Source organism: Cibotium barometz, chromosome 30 (assembly GCF_041138505.1).
Source record: "Cibotium barometz isolate CiBa-2024 chromosome 30, ASM4113850v1, whole genome shotgun sequence".
Classification (NCBI taxonomy): domain Eukaryota; kingdom Viridiplantae; phylum Streptophyta; class Polypodiopsida; order Cyatheales; family Cibotiaceae; genus Cibotium; species Cibotium barometz.
This window is the reverse complement of record NC_141075.1, coordinates 416,718-438,865: the sequence shown is the minus strand read 5'-3', so window position 1 is coordinate 438,865 and position 22,148 is coordinate 416,718.

The following is a 22,148-nucleotide window of genomic DNA, read 5'->3' as shown; positions in this document are numbered from 1 at the left end:
TTGAGGATCAACCGGATAAATTGGAAGATTGTGATCAGTGGTACTATGGTTTCATTAAAGGATTGTTTTAAAGTTAGCTGATGCTAAGAAAAAGGCAATTTCATATTGGGTGTGTAAGTGGTGTGCCAAATTTTATGTTTGCATGAACTTCCGGCTAGGGGGCCTTGGAACTATTTTCCTTGGTACCCGGGACAAAACCTAACCAAATTCCAAATTGGATCCCATCACTACAGTGGTTGGGCGGTTGGCTAACCCATGGGATCGGATGGGGTTAGGCTGGACTGATGGATCCGTAAACCGAGACTCAATTTCTGTTATTACGATAGATGAAGTAAGTCCCGGATAGTAATTGTTCTATGGATAGGAATCAACGGCTGTGCCTCTTGATGGGGACTAAAGCGTTGATCCCAATGATCCAAGTGCAAGTTTCTTCCTTGATCCGACCGAGTATCTTTATAGGTGCAGTTGGATCAGCGTGATCAGTAATGATCTTGACTACGTTAGAGTAAAAAAATTATCCTGGTGGAATCGCCCGTGCTTTCCGGGTAAGGGAAGTTTTTTTTTTCGGGTTCGGTTTTGGAAAAAACCGACGGATTAGTCTCTTGTCCGGATATCCGTGGACGAGGCCCCGAATGTGGGACCCCTGTCCCGTGCGAGAAGTGCTACTTCCGCTGCTAGTACCCGAATCCGTTGCTCGGTGGGAACAGGGGGATCTTACAGTTGGTATCAGAGCATTTGGTTAATAAAGATCAATTGAGAAGACAAATAGGTCAGAAATTTATCAAGAAACACAAAAAGGTTGTAATTGTGTGATATAATTCATACAATTTGATATTCAAATTGAAATTCGTAATTTGGTAATTGGGTCTTCAGATGGAAGTACCGCAATTATATAGAATCCTTGGCTTGCTTGAGGCCTAGACATGATGGTATTTACCTTATAATTCCAAGGGCCGTGACTATCCGTATATACCGAGAGTATAACTGCAGCTCTTTACTGACAGTATATACGAGTAAATCTAAGACTTGAAATTATAAGCGTTAATGCTATCCAGATGATGAATTTGAATGCGGTTGATATGATTTTTAATTCTGTTTGGGAACTGATGAATTGATTGGGATTCTGATTGAAAAATGATGATTTTTGAAATTTAGTTGAAATATAATAACTTGAGCAAAACCGCAATGAGGATGAATGGGACGAGTCCCTGTAATGATAAATGATGATAATGATTTCAACAAATCACTATGAGATTAGTGGATTGTGCTGTCAAAGTACTACTGTTAACACTTGACTCGGTATATCAAGTTAAGGGATGACAAATTGAAAACTTGCTTGACTGAAATTCCCGTGGAGGAATGTTCAGAAAGAAAAAATTTCGATCTGATGGACCATTATCGTGTTAAAGATATGAATGATATGATCTGAAATGAATTTATTTAATGATGAGTTCTATATAAGGGATATTTATCCCCGTATTCTATTGGGTTGACCAGAATATAAGGAACCCTAGAATAAATTGGATCTTAAGAAAAAGAGTTGTCCTCTACTTGGCGAGATGAGGACATCTCACACTTTTTTAAGTGGGGTAGAATGTAAGATTCCTCCCCAGCCTTCGAGGCATACAGGAGTAAGAATCTCCCTTTTTGATCTTAAAATTATTCCCTCTCAAAAATAAAAGAAAGATTCTGTTTAAAAAAAGGAAGACCCTTTTCCTAGAATACTTCTCAGGAGTCACGCCTATTTTAAGGATTCAGAACAATGAGTTCAGAAGTGAAAATCGGTGTTTTGGATACCAAGGTTTTGGTTTTCATTCGAGTACGGCCCAAAAGAAGTTCTTTATCTATTGGGGAGTTTAAGAAGTTATCCCCCAGATATTGTGAGCCTTATATCTGAATTCAATGAAAGTAGGTGACTTAGCCTACAAGCTTCTTTTATCTCTTCATCTCAAAATTCTTAATGCCTTCTATAGAAAAATGTGTCAAACCCAAATCATGGAAAGACGGTAAAACTTCAGTGGCAAGTTACCGTTTGGCTTCTAAGATACGCTAGCTCCTTCCTTTATATAAGTCATAACTTTTACTTGTCGCTCACAGTAATCTTAATTCCATCGATCTCCTTTCTTTCTTAATCTCCTTCATGGCTTGGCAACAAGAACTAGTTTTATCCATAATGATTCCTCACCTTCAAGACGCAAGTGAATCTGTGAAGAAGGATTTTATAGAGCAGTATGAGCGCTCACTTTTCCCTCACTTGGGAACTTCTGTAGCGCAAACCAAATGGCGGACCTATCAAAACATAACTAGGGTAACACCCTGGGGTCAGCAGCACTTTCGTAACAATGTCCGCTTGGCCATGGTTATTGAAGCTTTGGGTTTGGGTCCCCGATACTACTGCGTCATGAGATCAAGGCATCTTGGGTTTTCTGAGCGGGTCTTCTTACTGGCATGTTTTCTTCCTCATGAGAAGATATGCCTTTATCCCGTTTTTGGCTTGCCTCTCAGAGGTCCTTTTGTTAGAACACCTCATACCACTGAGATAGGCGCAGCAATAACCCACAGAATCATTCCCATAGATGAGTTACCTTATACTTATGCAGCTTGTGAGGACTGCTTTTGTGACCATATGATGGACGGGCTTATGGAAGTGTAAAGAGTTCCTCTATCTTTATTGTATAAGTTCCGAGAATGAATAAAGTTTAAATCTTGTTCGTATTTTGAATCTTGCTCTCTTTAAGACTTATCTTGGTGGTTAATCTTGATTAAATTTTTTTTTCTAAGTCTCATATTCGTGAATCTTGCGAAATTATCACAAGTTGCGAGATGAGGACATCTCGCGTTTTTTAAGTGGGGTAGAATGTAAGATTCCTCCCCCAACCCCTTTTTGATGTCTAGTATCTTCCCCTGTAATCAACCCTCTTCAGAAATATAAAGACCCTGTTGCTAACTATTTTAGTCTAGAGAGAGAAAAATTATTCTAGAGAGAGAATATTCAGATTTTGAATATTTTTGGATAGAAAAATATCTCTTATAATTCAGATGAGTTCCCCTGAAACAGAAATTCAAAAAGAATTTTCCAATGTGCAATTGGAATTAATTGGAAATAGGTATAAAGAACCTTAGTCTAAGGGTCTAGATTTTCAGAAATCTTTAGACTATGGTCCAATTAAGGTTCCTATGGACCAATAGCATCAATCCATGTGTAGGGAGGAGATAAATCCAACTTGTAAAAAGAAAATACCCAAAAATGAGTAAATGCTCACATGAGGTGAAGAGTTGAAAATGTACAAGGATTATTAGTAAAAAACTATGAGCAATATTAAAAATATGACATATGTAAGGAAGGGGAATTCTTTAAAGGAGGTGCATATTTCACATAAGATGAAGAGTTGAAAATGTACAAGGATTATTAGTAAAAAACTATGAGCAATATTAAAAATATGACATATGTAAGGAAGGGGAATTCTTTAAAGGAGGTGCATATTTCACATAAGATGAAGAGTTGAAAATGTACAAGGATTATTAGTAAAAAACTATGAGCAATATTAAAAATATGACATATGTAAGGAAGGGGAATTCTTTAAAGGAGGTGCATATTTCACATAAGATGAAGAGTTGAAAATGTACAAGGATTATTAGTAAAAAAAACTATGAGCAATATTAAAATGATTCCATTATGACACATATGTAAGGAAGAGAAGTTCTTTAAAGGAGGTGCATATTTCACATGCTTGAATGAGTTTTAAACTCATAAAAATTGAGATATTTCATCTCTCCTCTCTCCTCATTCAAGTCTAGTTCCAAAAAGTTAGCTTAACTGACCTAAAAATGGTCAAATATTGACCAAACTGATTTAGAAAATTCTAGAATCAGTTTGTTTGGTTAGGAGCTCAATTTTTCCTATAAATAGAAGCCTCCCCCTTGTTGAAAAATATATAGTGTTTATGCATCGTTACTCTACTCCACCTAAGCCAAGAACTGTGAATTCATTTAATAATTCACTAGTTTTTGGAGCTTCCCTCTTTCTTCAATCCCCATTAGTGGCTCCATCAACATACTTAACCAATTGATTGGTTGGGGGCCTCTACCGTGAACAAAGAATCAAGCAAGTTGTAAGGTAATTAGTGAATATTCATCTTTCTATAATTTCTCAATGTTTCTCTCTTCTCAACCCCTCTCAAGCTTGAGAAGTTTAATTGGTATGGTTTTTTTTAAATGCTATTGAAGTTTGAATAGTAGTGAAGAGTTACATAATTTAATAAATGCTATTGAAGTTAATTTTCATTTATGTTTAAATTCTAATGATTCTTATGTAAATTCTCTCTCTCACTCAAGAAATGGTCATACTCATGACCCATTCTCAATCCAAATCAAGCTTTTCATAAAGCTTTTCCTTAACCCAAGATTAAGCTATGCTTGAGGCCAAATTAATGGCTTTTTCTTATGCTTTTAGTTTATGTATATTGATGATTCAATCCATTATGGATTAAGGATCCAATTAGAGAATCATTTTAATTATTTCCTTAATGATAAGCTTTATCCCTTAGAAAAATTGAGATTTATCAGTCATAGCAGCGGAGCTATGGCAAAATTTTTATAAAAATTATGCATAAAAAAATTTTCATTCAAAGCATAAAAAGAGGACTTCCTACCATATTCTAGGAATCATCATCCTAGATTAATTGAAAGAATTTCATTATAATCATGGAGAAATTGAATTCTAATATTATGCATAAAGGATAAATTTTTATATCAAAAGTGTTATTTTTACCATTTTTATTTTCATGCATAGAAGTATGCATAATGGATAAATTTTTATATCAAAAGTGTTACTTTTATCATTTTTGCTTTCATGCATAGAAGTATGCATAAAGGATAAATTTTTATATCAAAAGTGTTATTTTTACCATTTTTATTTTCATGCATAGAAGTATGCATAATGGATAAATTTTTATATCAAAAGTGTTACTTTTATCATTTTTAATTTTCATGCATAGAAGTATGCATAAAGGAAAAATTTTTATATCAAAAGTGTTACTTTTATCATATTGGATTTCATGCATATAGGTATGCATAAAAGATATTCTTTTTATACTAAAAGTATGATTTTCCTCATAAATGGATTTTATGCTTAACTTAGATGCATAAGAGAAATTCTTTTATTCTAAAAGTATAATTCCCTACCAAATTGAAATCATGCATAAGAAGATGCATAAAAGATTGATTTTAATTTCGAAAGTGTTAGTCTCCTTAAATGGAATTTATGTATAAATAAATGTGTAGAGAAATCTTATATCAAATAAAAGAATTCTCTTTTTTTTTTTTAAAGATATGAAATGTGATAAGATGTGATAAGAGGTGTATGAGATGTGATAAAAATTGATAAGATGCGTATGGAAAGTGATAGGATGTGATAAGAGGTGTGATAAGAGGTGATAAGATGCTTATGAAATAAGTTAGGATGTGATAAGATGAATTAAGATGTGTATGGGGGGATGAGGTAAGAAGTGTATGTGATAGGATAAGATGTATATGGGTTGTGATAGGGCGAGAATGGATGTGATGTAAAAGATTAGATGTGAAGGTATATGGGGTTATATAAATGGGAATGTGAAAATGGATGTATGTATGTGGATGTGTGGATATGGAGATGGGAGTGTGGATGTATGAACATGAAAATGGATATATGCATGAAGATGTATATGCATAGATGTAAATGTGGATGTAGATGTGGATGTATAGATGTGAATGGATGTGGATGTATAGATGTGAATGGAAATGTGGATGTGGATGTATGTGAATGTGGATGTAGATGTGGATGTATAGATGTGAATGTGGAATGTGGATGTGGATGTATGTATGTATGTGGATGTAGATGTGGATGTATAGATGTGAATGGGAATGGGGATGTGGATGTATGTGAATGTGAATGTAGATGTGGATGTATGTGAATGTGAATGTAGATGTGAATGTGGAATGTGGATGTATAGATGTGGATGTATGGGAATGTGGATGTGGATGTATGTGAATGTGAATGTAGATGTGGATGTATAGATGTGAATGTGGAATGTGGATGTGGATGTATGTATGTATGTGGATGTAGATGTGGATGTATGGATGTGTATGTATGAATGTGGATATGGGATGTGGATGTATAAATGAGGATGTGAAAATGGAGGTAAGCATGTAGATGTGGATGCATGTATGTGAATGTGAATGTAGATGTGAATGTGGAATGTGGATGTATAGATGTGGATGTATGGGAATGTGGATGTGGATGTATGTGAATGTGAATGTAGATGTGAATGTGGAATGTGGATGTGGATGTATATATGTATGTGGATGTAGATGTGGATGTATGGATGTGTATGTATGAATGTGGATATGGGATGTGGATGTATAAATGAGGATGTGAAAAATGGAGGTAAGCATGTAGATGTGGATGCATGTATGTGAATGTGAATGTAGATGTGAATGTGGAATGTGGATGTATAGATGTGGATGTATGGGAATGTGGATGTGGATGTATGTGAATGTGAATGTAGATGTGGATGTATAGATGTGAATGTGGAATGTGGATGTGGATGTATGTATGTATGTGGATGTAGATGTGGATATATGGATGTGTATGTATGAATGTGGATATGGGATGTGGATGTATAAATGAGGATGTGAAAATGGAGATAAGCATGTAGATGTGGATGTATGGATGTGAATGTGGATGTGGATGTGGATGTATGGATGTGGATATGGATGTGAATATATGATATGTGATGTGAAGGAATCTCTGAAGTGAAGAGATGGAAAAGGAGGTGATTGGATGAGTACACATATACATGGAATGTGGAATAAGTAATGTGGATTAATGAGGGATAATGTGGAAAAATGAGAGTTAATATAGAAACTGTATTTGTAAACTGTTTGTAAATGGCTGTTTTATGTCAAGAATGCTGGGGAAGCATTTTGACCGTCTTGTGATTAAGGTCGTGGAGACCTAACTGATAAAGTTGCAACTGCTGACGGAGAGTCAATGGAGGACGTCTCGCGTAGCAAGGTCGACCAAGGTCTTGACCAGCCTCGGTTCGATTAAAATGGTGAGCTTCCGGTACGGTGGATGAGGGACCAAGGAAGCGGCCTATGAGTGAAGCGCTAGGTCACCTGCGAAGGATCCTAGAGGGTGCTGACCATACGGTGCTCGGGCTCTGGGTCGCCTAGGATACCCACGCGTGCGTCGAGGAAGATATTGGAACAAGGAGTAAGAGTTGTTTTGTGAAACCGAGCATGGATCTGGTTGATTGACCTTGCTGGTCCTCAACGGATGAGTCCATGGCTCTTTTATATGGATCTGTTGGTTGATCTTGCTGATCTTCAACGAGAGTCCATCTTGATAAGTGATTATATTGCCGAGTATTATGGGCTAGGAACTATGGAAACGGCCTCTGAGTGGACAGGTGGTGAGCGTTCTAGTTGCCAATGATGCCATAGATACTCTGATGAAGGAATGATGGGAAATTTGAGGATCAACCGGATAAATTGGAAGATTGTGATCAGTGGTACTATGGTTTCATTAAAGGATTGTTTTAAAGTTAGCTGATGCTAAGAAAAAGGCAATTTCATATTGGGTGTGTAAGTGGTGTGCCAAATTTTATGTTTGCATGAACTTCCGGCTAGGGGGCCTTGGAACTATTTTCCTTGGTACCCGGGACAAAACCTAACCAAATTCCAAATTGGATCCCATCACTACAGTGGTTGGGCGGTTGGCTAACCCATGGGATCGGATGGGGTTAGGCTGGACTGATGGATCCGTAAACCGAGACTCAATTTCTATTATTACGATAGATGAAGTAAGTCCCGGATAGTAATTGTTCTATGGATAGGAATCAACGGCTGTGCCTCTTGATGGGGAAAAAAGCGTTGATCCCAATGATCCAAGTGCAAGTTTCTTCCTTGATCCGACCGAGTATCTTTATAGGTGCAGTTGGATCAGCGTGATCAGTAATGATCTTGACTACGTTAGAGTAAAAAAATTATCCTGGTGGAATCGCCCGTGCTTTCCGGGTAAGGGAAGTTTTTTTTTTCGGGTTCGGTTTTGGAAAAAACCGACGGATTAGTCTCTTGTCCGGATATCCGTGGACGAGGCCCCGAATGTGGGACCCCTGTCCCGTGCGAGAAGTGCTACTTTCGCTGCTAGTACCCGAATCCGTTGCTCGGTGGGAACAGGGGGATCTTACAAGCTCACCCTCAACTCTAATTTGACATAAACACAACCTCACCCTAGTCAACATATTAGCCATATATAAATCCAATCTCTAAGCATCAAGCTATGAGATCTTGGATTAATATCATGTTGTGCATGGTCCAGAGACTACTACCATGAAACATCATTAAATGGTAGTCTTGGCAATAATTTAGCCAGTCAAAAGGTGCACCTAATTTAAAGGGCCCACCAAGCCCCTTCCACAACAATAGAAGGAGGCCTTTCATGAAGATGCATGCAGAACTTCTACTTCTATATCCTATCGTCGCGCATGGTTTGGGCACCATCTACCCATGCAAAATCATTGATAATAGTGGTCATTGGGTGATAACCCCATTGATCAAAAGGCGTGGGTTGCTTCTACCAAAATCATTCATGATAGTGGTCGTGTGGTGATAGCTCCATTAATCAGAAGGCATGGGTTTCTTCTACCTACCAGGTGATTTTGAAGGGACCAAGCCACCTCCACAATAGAAGGAGGCCTACATGAAAGAAATCTACTTCACATCTACCTCTTTATGCCACCTTGACTACCCCAAGGCTGCCCAAAGATTATCATCAATTTGCCATACATCTAAGTCACATATCACTTTAGAGTCTACCACTTATCCTGGCATGCCAATTTCACGTTATATCTTGGACCATCTACACCTCTTCAACTTGGGAGCTAGCTTCACCACTAACGTGGTGGGTGATGTGGTCATCTTTAGGAAGGGAGGGAGGGGGACATAGTTTCACCCAGGTTTCACCCACCTATAACACCACAAGGAGCTTTGCCGTCTTATTTGGTGGAAATCGCACATGTCATACCATATAAGGAGCTGTGCCATCTTATTTTTTTGAGTGATCTTTGCGAGCTTATTTGCTTGAGCGAGCACCTGTTTTTACAAGATAGCACTTTAGAATATAAAGCAGCCTTATCACGAGCTTTAATGTCAAATTAGGGGAAGTCTAAAGTGACCTTACGATGATGAGCTTAATGCCAAACAAGGCATGTCTAAGAAACTTTTGTACATACTTACTTAGGACTCGTAATAGTGGTTGTACCATTTTTTATTTTTAACTAGCCTATATAAGTCACTTTCCGTAATAAGCATTAAACGTTCATTCCCTTGCAACCATAGAATACTTAAGTTTTAACTTCCCTATATAAGTCAACTTCAATAATGATCATTACACATTCATTCCCTTGTATATAATACTTAAGATGTGTTCTCTTCTCTAATCTCGCTTGCTTGTGCGCTCTATTGAATCTTGCATGATTGATGGATGCTTGCTAGATAGGTTTGATTGTAGGTTTTTTCTTTCTTTCTTTTATTAGCTTCTTCCCCCCATTCTACCATTTGTGAGAGAAGACCACTCCAAAGGATATCCTCTTCTTGAATTAGAGTGAGGAAGAAGTGATTTTTCGTTCATGCATTTCATAATTTTGTTCTTAGCATTTCTAAATTCAAAGTGGAATAAACTAACCCAAAAACATAAGCCGCTTGTGCATGAATTAGAGTGAGGAAGTTGTGAATTTTTTGTTCATCCATTGCATAATTTTGTTCATTTCCATGGTGAAGTTGGTAGCTTAGAGCATGTAAAATCAACAAAAAAAACCAATAAACCACATGTAATCACTTTTATAGACACCATAAACGTGGATTCGAAATAATCCTTATAACCACCATCAAATCTTAAGAATCTCAAACACCTCAAAAAACCATTCCAAACCATCTCTCGGGTTGGGAGACGTAAGTCCATAGTCCCATGAAAAAAAACCATGAGTCAACACACATAAGCTTAGAGATGTGAGCCGCCGTGAGTCAACACGTGAGCTTAGAGACATGAGTTGTAAGCCTAGAGACATCCACTATGAGTCTAGAGGCATATAAGACATGAGTCATGAGCCAAGTCTAGAGTTGTGAGTCGTGAGTCTAAAGACGTAAGTCAATAGACATGAGTCTGAAGCTGCGAGTTAACAAACGCGAGTCTGGTCAACCTAATAGTATACCAGGCAATTCAAACAGTATGGTACTAATGTGATTCTAGGAAACCTAATATTATAACAATGAATTAAAGGTGTTTGGTAAAGCAGCTCTTGAAGACCTATAAAGACACACCTACCTTGTCATACGAATTACACAAAAAATTCTTGCCCTTTCTAATTATTGGGGTGTAAGTACTACATGAGCCAGAACCTGTGACTCACGTCCATAAGCATGAGCCTAGAGGCTTGAGCCCACTAGTAAGGGCGATGAGAGGCCAACTCATTAGATGTTTGTGAGCTTGTTTCTTCAAAAACTGTGTGAGCACACAAACATGAGTCTAGAGCGCGAGTCTAGAGATGCACATAGGTCGTCCAGAGACATGAGTCTAGAGATGCGTGTGTGTGTCCAAAGGCGTGAGTCCCATAGAAATAAGCCTCGTGATCTTGACCCCCCAAGAGAAGCGATATCTAGTATATGCCAAGAGAAGCAATACAGAGCGTCAAAGAAAGCAAATTTGTTGGAAAAATCTGAGTGCACACACAAGACACACACCTTCTATACATTTCCCAAGCACATCATCTCCATCTTTCACTGAGAGCATCAATTATCTTTCCCACATTCTGCATCTCCTAGGAAGCGTGGACACGTACACGTGCAACTAACCTCATCAATGGAAACCCTCTAAGTACATATATAGATGGGGGGACCATGGTAGGTGTGGGAGCCAACCTTATCTCTTGTATTACAATTGGCCATGTAAGTACCTCCAAAGCGCTTTAAAGAATATAACCTCACCCTCGACTCTATTTTAACATAAACACAACCTCACCCTAGTCCACATATTAGCCATATATAAATCCAATCTCTAAGCATCAAGTTATGAGATCTTGGATTAATATCATGTTGTGCATGGTGTAGAGACTATTATCTAGATACCCATGAAACATCATTAAATGGTAGTCTTGGCAATAATTTTGCCAATCAAAAGGTGCACCTAATTTAAAGGGCCCACCAAGCCCCTTCCACAAAAATAGAAGGAGGCCTTTCATGAAGATGCATGCATAACTTCTACTTCTATATCCTATCGTCGCTCGTGCATGGTTTGGGCACCATCTACCCATGCAAAATCATTCATAATAGTGGTCATGGGGTGATAACCCCATTGATCAAAAGGCGTGGGTTGCTTCTACCAAAATCATTCATGATAGTAAAAGTGTACCTCTTTAGGCCACCTTGACTACCCCAAGGTACCCAAAGATTATCATCAATTTGCCATACATCTAGGTCACATATCACTTTAGAGTCTACCACTTATCCTGGCATGCCAATTTCACGTTATATCTTGGACCATCTACACCTCTTCAACTTGGGAGCTAGCTTCACCACTAACCTGGGTGATGTGGTCACCTTTAGGAAGGGAGGGAGGGGGACGTAGTTTCACCCACCTATCACACCTTAAGGAGCTTTGCCATCTTATTTGCTGGAGTTAGCACATGTCATACCATATAAGGAGCTGTGCCGTCTTATTTTTTTGAGTGATCTTTGCCAGTTTATTTGCTTGAGCGAGCACCTGTTTTTACAAGATAGCACTTTAGAATATAAAGTAGCCTTACCACACACGAGCATAATGTCAAATTAGGGGAAGTCTAAAGTGACCTTACGACGATGAGCTTAATGCCAAACAGGGCACGTCTAAGAAATTTGTGTTTAGGACTCGTAATAGTGGTTGTACCATTTTTAATTTTTAACTAGCCTATATAAGTCAATTTCCGTAATAAGCATTACACATTCATTCCCTTTCAACCATAGAATGCTTAAGTTTTAACTTCCCCATATAAGTCAACTTCAATAACGATCATTACACATTCATTCCCTTGTATATGATGTGAGCCTAAATCATTAGAACATAATGTGTAAGCCTATAGACATGAGTCTATAGGTATACATAAGCTTGAACCCGTGAGTATAAGCATGAGCCTAGAGGCTTGAGCCCACTAGTAAGTGTGATGAGAGGCCAGCTCATTAGATGTCTCTGAGCTTGTTTCTTCAAAAACTGTGTGAGCACACAAACATGAGTCTAGAGCGCGAGTCTAGAGATGCGCATAGGTCGTCCAAAGACATGAGTCTAGAGATGTGTGTGTGTGTCTAAAGGCGTGAGTCCCATAGAAATAAGCCTCATGCTCTTGACTCCCCAAGAAAAGCGATATCTAGTAAATGCCAAGAAAAGCAATACAGAGCGTCAAAGAAAGCAAATTTGTTGGAAAAATCTGGGTGCACACACGACACACACCTTCTATCCATTTCCCAAGCACATCATCTCCATTTTTCACTAAGAGTATCAATTCTTTTCCCCACATTCTGCATCTCCTAGGAAGCTTGGACACATACACGTGCAACTAACCTCATCAATGGAAACCCTCTAAGTACATATATAGATGGGGGGACGGTCCCATGGTAGGTGTGGAAGCCAACCTTATCTCCTGTATAACAATTGGCCATGGAAGCACCTCCAAAGCGCTTTGAAGAATATAAGCTCACCCTCAACTCTAATTTAACATAAACACAACCTCACCCTAGTCAACATATTAGCCATATATAAATCCAATCTCTAAGCATCAAGCTATGAGATCTTGGATTAATATCATGTTGTGCATGGTCCAGAGACTATTATCTAGATACCCATGAAACATCATTAAATGGTAGTCTTGGCAATAATTTAGCCAGTCAAAAGGTGCACCTAATTTAAACGGCCCACCAAGCCCCTTCCACAACAATAGAAGGAGGCCTTTCATGAAGATGCATGCAGAACTTCTACTTCTATATCCTATCGTCGCGCATGGTTTGGGCACCATCTACCCATGCAAAATCATTGATAATAGTGGTCATTGGGTGATAACCCCATTGATCAAAAGGCGTGGGTTGCTTCTACCAAAATCATTCATGATAGTGGTCGTGTGGTGATAGCTCCATTAATCAGAAGGCATGGGTTTCTTCTACCTACCAGGTGATTTTGAAGGGACCAAGCCACCTCCACAATAGAAGGAGGCCTACATGAAAGAAATCTACTTCACATCTACCTCTTTATGCCACCTTGACTACCCCAAGGCTACCCAAAGATTATCATCAATTTGCCATACATCTAAGTCACATATCACTTTAGAGTCTACCACTTATCCTGGAATGCCAATTTCACGTTATATCTTGGACCATCTACACCTCTTCAACTTGGGAGCTAGCTTCACCACTATCCTGTGGGTGATGTGGTCATCTTCAGGAAGGGAGGGAGGGGGACATAGTTTCACCCAGGTTTCACCCACCTATAACACCACAAGGAGCTTTGCCGTCTTATTTGGTGGAAATAGCACATGTCATACCATATAAGGAGCTGTGCCATCTTATTTTTTTGAGTGATCTTTGCCAGCTTATTTGCTTGAGCGAGCACCTATTTTTACAAGATAGCACTTTAGAATATAAAGCAGCCTTATCACGAGCTTTAATGTCGAATTAGGGGAAGTCTAAAGTGACCTTACGACGATGAGCTTAATGCCAAACAGGGCATGTCTAAGAAACTTTTGTACATACTTACTTAGGACTCGTAATAGTGGTTGTACCATTTTTGATTTTTAACTAGCCTATATAAGTCACTTTCCGTAATAAGCATTAAACGTTCATTCCCTTGCAACCATAGAATACTTAAGTTTTAACTTCCCTATATAAGTCAACTTCAATAATGATCATTACACATTCATTCCCTTGTATATGATACTTAAGATGTGTTCTCTTCTCTAATCTCGCTTGCTTGTGCGCTCTATTGAATCTTGCATGATTGATGGATGCTTGCTAGATAGGTTTGATTGTAGGTTTTTTCTTTCTTTCTTTTATTAGCTTCTTCCCCCCATTCTACCATTTGTGAGAGAAGACCACTCCAAAGGATATCCTCTTCTTGAATTAGAGTGAGGAAGAAGTGATTTTTCGTTCATGCATTTCATAATTTTGTTCTTAGCATTTCTAAATTCAAAGTGGAATAAGCTAACCCAAAAACATAAGCCGCTTGTGCGTGAATTAGAGTGAGGAAGTTGTGAATTTTTTGTTCATCCATTGCATAATTTTGTTCATTTCCATGGTGAAATTGGTAGCTTAGAGCATGTAAAATCAACAAAAAAACCAATAAACCACATGTAATCACTTTTATAGACACCATAAACGTGGATTCGAAATAATCCTTATAACCACCATCAAATCTTAAGAATCTCAAACACCTCAAAAAACCATGCCAAACCATCTCTCGGGTTGGGAGACGTAAGTCCATAGTCCCATGAAAAAAAACCATGAGTCAACACACATAAGCTTAGAGATGTGAGCCGCCGTGAGTCAACACGTGAGCTTAGAGACATGAGTTGTAAGCCTAGAGACATCCACTATGAGTCTAGAGGCATATAAGACATGAGTCATGAGCCAAGTCTAGAGTTGTGAGTCGTGAGTCTAGAGACGTAAGTCAATAGACATGAGTCTGAAGCTGCGAGTTAACAAACGTGAGTCTGGTCAACCTAATAGTATACCAGGCAATTCAAACAGTATGGTACTAATGTGATTCTAGGAAACCTAATATTATAACAATGAATTAAAAGTGTTTGGTAAAGCAGCTCTTGAAGACCTATAAAGACACACCTACCTTGTCATACGAATTACACAAAAAATTCTTGTCCTTTATAATTATTGGGGTGTAAGTACTACATGAGCCAGAACCTGTGAGTCCATAAGCATGAGAGAGGCTTGAGCCCACTAGTAAGGGCGATGAGAGGCCAACTCATTAGATGTTTGTGAGCTTGTTTCTTCAAAAACTGTGTGAGCCCACAAACATGAGTCTAGAGCGCGAGCCTAGAGATGCACATAGGTCGTCCAGAGACATGAGTCTAGAGATGCGTGTGTGTGTCCAAAGGCATGAGTCCCATAGAAATAAGCCTCATGATCTTGACCCCCCAAGAGAAGCGATATCTAGTATATGCCAAGAAAAGCAATACAGAGCATCAAAGAAAGCAAATTTGTTGGAAAAATCTGAGTGCACACACAAGACACACACCTTCTATACATTTCCCAAGCACATCATCTCTATTTTTCACTGAGAGTATCAATTATCTTTCCCACATTCTGCATCTCCTAGGAAGCGTGGACACGTACACGTGCAACTAACCTCATCAATGGAAACCCTCTAAGTACATATATAGATGGGGGGACCATGGTAGGTATGGGAGCCAACCTTATCTCTTGTATTACAATTGGCCATGTAAGTACCTCCAAAGCGCTTTAAAGAATATAACCTCACCCTCGACTCTATTTTAACATAAACACAACCTCACCCTAGTCCACATATTAGCCATATATAAATCCAATCTCTAAGCATCAAGTTATGAGATCTTGGATTAATATCATGTTGTGCATGGTGTAGAGACTATTATCTAGATACCCATGAAACATCATTAAATGGTAGTCTTGGCAATAATTTTGCCAATCAAAAGGTGCACCTAATTTAAAGGGCCCACCAAGCCCCTTCCACAAAAATAGAAGGAGGCCTTTCATGAAGATGCATGCATAACTTCTACTTCTATATCCTATCGTCGCTCGTGCATGGTTTGGGTACCATCTACCCATGCAAAATCATTCATAATAGTGGTCATGGGGTGATAACCCCATTGATCAAAAGGCGTGGGTTGCTTCTACCAAAATCATTCATGATAGTGTACCTCTTTAGGCCACCTTGACTACCCCAAGGTACCCAAAGATTATCATGAATTTGCCATACATCTAGGTCACATATCACTTTAGAGTCTACCACTTATCCTGGCATGCCAATTTCACGTTATATCTTGCACCATCTACACCTCTTCAACTTGGGAGCTAGCTTCACCACTAACCTGGGTGATGTGGTCACCTTTAGGAAGGGAGGGAGGGGGACGTAGTTTCACACACCTATCAAACCTTAAGGAGCTTTGCCATCTTATTTGCTGGAGTTAGCACATGTCATACCATATAAGGAGCTGTGCCATCTTATTTTTTTGAGTGATCTTTGCCAGTTTATTTGCTTGAGCGAGCACCTGTTTTTACAAGATAGCACTTTCGAATATAAAGGAGCCTTACCACACACGAGCTTAATGTCAAATTAGGGGAAGTCTAAAGTGACCTTACGACGATGAGCTTAATGCCAAACAGGGCACGTCTAAGAAATTTGTGTTTAGGACTCGTAATAGTGGTTGTACCATTTTTAATTTTTAACTAGCCTATATAAGTCAATTTTCGTAATAAGCATTACACATTCATTCCCTTGCAACCATAGAATGCTTAAGTTTTAACTTCCCCATATAAGTCAACTTCAATAACGATCATTACACATTCATTCCCTTGTATATGATGTGAGCCTAAATCATTAGAACATAATGTGTAAGCCTATAGACATGAGTCTATAGGTATACATAAGCTTGAACCCGTGAGTATAAGCATGAGCCTAGAGGCTTGAGCCCACTAGTAAGTGTGATGAGAGGCCAGCTCATTAGATGTCTCTGAGCTTGTTTCTTCAAAAACTGTGTGAGCACACAAACATGAGTCTAGAGCGCGAGTCTAGAGATGCGCATAGGTCATCCAAAGACATGAGTCTAGAGATGTGTGTGTGTGTCTAAAGGCGTGAGTCCCATAGAAATAAGCCTCATGATCTTGACTCCCCAAGAAAAGCGATATCTAGTAAATGCCAAGAAAAGCAATACAGAGCGTCAAAGAAAGCAAATTTGTTGGAAAAATCTGGGTGCACACACGACACACACCTTCTATCCATTTCCCAAGCACATCATCTCCATTTTTCACTAAGAGTATCAATTCTTTTCCCCACATTCTGCATCTCCTAGGAAGCTTGGACACATACACGTGCAACTAACCTCATCAATGGAAACCCTCTAAGTACATGTATAGATGGGGGGACGGTCCCATGGTAGGTGTGGAAGCCAACCTTATCTCCTGTATAACAATTGGCCATGGAAGCACCTCCAAAGCGCTTTGAAGAATATAAGCTCACCCTCAACTCTAATTTAACATAAACACAACCTCACCCTAGTCAACATATTAGCCATATATAAATCCAATCTCTAAGCATCAAGCTATGAGATCTTGGATTAATATCATGTTGTGCATGGTCCAGAGACTATTATCTAGATACCCATGAAACATCATTAAATGGTAGTCTTGGCAATAATTTAGCCAGTCAAAAGGTGCACCTAATTTAAAGGGCCCACCAAGCCCCTTCCACAACAATAGAAGGAGGCCTTTCATGAAGATGCATGCAGAACTTCTACTTCTATATCCTATCGTCGCGCATGGTTTGGGCACCATCTACCCATGCAAAATCATTGATAATAGTGGTCATTGGGTGATAACCCCATTGATCAAAAGGCGTGGGTTGCTTCTACCAAAATCATTCATGATAGTGGTCGTGTGGTGATAGCTCCATTAATCAGAAGGCATGCGTTTCTTCTACCTACCAGGTGATTTTGAAGGGACCAAGCCACCTCCACAATAGAAGGAGGCCTACATGAAAGAAATCTACTTCACATCTACCTCTTTATGCCACCTTGACTACCCCAAGGCTACCCAAAGATTATCATCAATTTGCAATACATCTAAGTCACATATCACTTTAGAGTCTACCACTTATCCTGGCATGCCAATTTCACGTTATATCTTGGACCATCTACACCTCTTCAACTTGGGAGCTAGCTTCACCACTATCCTGTGGGTGATGTGGTCATCTTCAGGAAGGGAGGGAGGGGGACATAGTTTCACCCAGGTTTCACCCACCTATAACACCACAAGGAGCTTTGCCGTCTTATTTGGTAGAAATAGCACATGTCATACCATATAAGGAGCTGTGCCATCTTATTTTTTTGAGTGATCTTTGCCAGCTTATTTGCTTGAGCGAGCACCTGTTTTTACAAGATAGCACTTTAGAATATAAAGCAGCCTTATCACGAGCTTTAATGTCAAATTAGGGGAAGTCTAAAGTGACCTTACGACGATGAGCTTAATGCCAAACAGGGCACGTCTAAGAAATTTTTGTACATACTTACTTAGGACTCGTAATAGTGGTTGTACCATTTTTGATTTTTAACTAGCCTATATAAGTCACTTTCCGTAATAAGCATTAAACGTTCATTCCCTTGCAACCATAGAATACTTAAGTTTTAACTTCCCTATATAAGTCAACTTCAATAATGATCATTACACATTCATTCCCTTGTATATAATACTTAAGATGTGTTCTCTTTAATCTCGCTTGCTTGTGCGCTCTATTGAATCTTGCATGATTGATGGATGCTTGCTAGATAGGTTTGATTGTAGTTTTTTTCTTTCTTTCTTTTATTAGCTTCTTCCCCCCATCCTACCATTTGTGAGAGAAGACCACTCCAAAGGATATCCTCTTCTTGAATTAGAGTGAGGAAGAAGTGATTTTTTGTTCATGCATTTCATAATTTTGTTCTTAGCATTTCTAAATTCAAAGTGGAATAAACTAACCCAAAAACATAAGCCGCTTGTGCGTGAATTAGAGTGAGGAAGTTGTGAATTTTTTGTTCATCCATTGCATAATTTTGTTCATTTCCATGGTGAAATTGGTAGCTTAGAGCATGTAAAGTCAACAAAAAAACCAATAAACCACATGTAATCACTTTTATAGACACCATAAACGTGGATTCGAAATAATCCTTATAACCACCATCAAATCTTAAGAATCTCAAACACCTCAAAAGACCATGCCAAACCATCTCTCGGGTTGGGAGACGTAAGTCCATAGTCCCATGAAAAAAAACCATGAGTCAACACACATAAGCTTAGAGATGTGAGCCGCCGTGAGTCAACACGTGAGCTTAGAGACATGAGTTGTAAGCCTAGAGACATCCACTATGAGTCTAGAGGCATATAAGACATGAGTCATGAGCTAAGTCTAGAGTTGTGAGTCGTGAGTTTAAAGACGTAAGTCAATAGACATGAGTCTGAAGCTTTGAGTTAACAAACGCGAGTCTGGTCAACCTAATAGTATACCAGGCAATTCAAACAGTATGGTACTAATGTGATTCTAGGAAGCCTAATATTATAACAATGAATTAAAGGTGTTTGGTAAAGCAGCTCTTGAAGACCTATAAAGACACACCTACCTTGTCATACGAATTACACAAAAAATTCTTGTCCTTTATAATTATTGGGGTGTAAGTACTACATGAGCCAGAACCTGTGAGTCCATAAGCATGAGAGAGGCTTGAGCCCACTAGTAAGGGCGATGAGAGGCCAACTCATTAGATGTTTGTGAGCTTGTTTCTTCAAAAATTGTGTGAGCACACAAACATGAGTCTAGAGCGCGAGTCTAGAGATGCACATAGGTCGTCCAGAGACATGAGCCTAGAGATGCGTGTGTGTGTCCAAAGGCATGAGTCCCATAGAAATAAGCCTCATGATCTTGACCCCCCAAGAGAAGCGATATCTAGTATATGCCAAGAAAAGCAATACAGAGCGTCAAAGAAAGCAAATTTGTTGGAAAAATCTGAGTGCACACACAAGACACACACCTTCTATACATTTCCCAAGCACATCATCTCCATTTTTCACTGAGAGTATCAATTATCTTTCCCACATTCTGCATCTCCTAGGAAGCGTGGACACGTACACGTGCAACTAACCTCATCAATGGAAACCCTCTAAGTACATATATAGATGGGGGGGGACCATGGTAGGTATGGGAGCCAACCTTATCTCTTGTATTACAATTGGCCATGTAAGTACCTCCAAAGCGCTTTAAAGAATATAACCTCACCCTCGACTCTATTTTAACATAAACACAACCTCACCCTAGTCCACATATTAGCCATATATAAATCCAATCTCTAAGCATCAAGTTATGAGATCTTGGATTAATATCATGTTGTGCATGGTCTAGAGACTATTATCTAGATACCCATGAAACATCATTAAATGGTAGTCTTGGCAATAATTTTGCCAATCAAAAGGTGCACCTAATTTAAAGGGCCCACCAAGCCCCTTCCACAAAAATAGAAGGAGGCCTTTCATGAAGATGCATGCATAACTTCTACTTCTATATCCTATCGTCGCTCGTGCATGGTTTGGGCACCATCTACCCATGCAAAATCATTCATAATAGTGGTCATGGGGTGATAACCCCATTGATCAAAAGGCGTGGGTTGCCTCTACCAAAATCATTCATGATAGTGTACCTCTTTAGGCCACCTTGACTACCCCAAGGTACCCAAAGATTAACATCAATTTGCCATACATCTAGGTCACATATCACTTTAGAGTCTACCACTTATCCTGGCATGCCAATTTCACGTTAGATCTTGGACCATCTACACCTCTTCAACTTGGGAGCTAGCTTCACCACTAACCTGGGTGATGTGGTCACCTTTAGGAAGGGAGGGAGGGGGACGTAGTTTCACCCACCTATCACACCTTAAGGAGCTTTGCCATCTTATTTGCTGGAGTTAGCACATGTCATACCATATAAGGAGCTGTGCCGTCTTATTTTTCTGAGTGATCTTTGCCAGTTTATTTGCTTGAGCGAGAACCTGTTTGTACAAGATAGCACTTTAGAATATAAAGTAGCCTTACCACACACGAGCATAATGTCAAATTAGGGGAAGTCTAAACTGACCTTACGACGATGAGCTTAATGCCAAACAGGGCACGTCTAAGAAATTTGTGTTCATACTTATTTAGGACTCGTAATAGTGGTTGTACCATTTTTAATTTTTAACTAGCCTATATAAGTCAATTTCCGTAATAAGCATTACACATTCATTCCCTTGCAACCATAGAATGCTTAAGTTTTAACTTCCCCATATAAGTCAACTTCAATAATGATCATTACACATTCATTCCCTTGTATATGATGTGAGCCTAAATCATTAGAACATAATGTGTAAGCCTATAGACATGAGTCTATAGGTATACATAAGCTTGAACCCGTGAGTATAAGCATGAGCCTAGAGGCTTGAGCCCACTAGTAAGTCTGATGAGAGGCCAGCTCATTAGATGTCTCTGAGCTTGTTTCTTCAAAAACTGTGTGAGCACACAAACATGAGTCTAGAGCGCGAGTCTAGAGATGCGCATAGGTCGTCCAAAGACATGAGTCTAGAGATGTGTGTGTGTGTCTAAAGGCGTGAGTCCCATAGAAATAAGCCTCATGATCTTGACTCCCCAAGAAAAGCGATATCTAGTAAATGCCAAGAAAAGCAATATAGAGCGTCAAAGAAAGCAAATTTGTTGGAAAAATCTGGGTGCACACACGACACACACCTTCTATCCATTTCCCAAGCACATTATCTCCATTTTTCACTCAGAGTATCAATTCTTTTCCCCACATTCTGCATCTCCTAGGAAGCTTGGACACATACACGTGCAACTAACCTCATCAATGGAAACCCTCTGAGTACATATATAGACGGGGGGACCATGGTAGGTGTGGAAGCCAACCTTATCTCCTGTATAACAATTGGCCATGGAAGCACCTCCAAAGCGCTTTGAAGAATATAAGCTCACCCTCATCTCTAATTTAACATAAACACAACCTCACCCTAGTCAACATATTAGCCATATATAAATCCAATCTCTACGCATCAAGCTATGAGATCTTGGATTAATATCATGTTGTGCATGGTCCAGAGACTATTATCTAGATACCCATGAAACATCATTAAATGGTAGTCTTGGCAATAATTTAGCCAGTCAAAAGGTGCACCTAATTTAAAGGGCCCACCAAGCCCCTTCCACAACAATAGAAGGAGGCCTTTCATGAAGATGCATGCAGAACTTCTACTTCTATATCCTATCGTCGCGCATGGTTTGGGCACCATCTACCCATGCAAAATCAT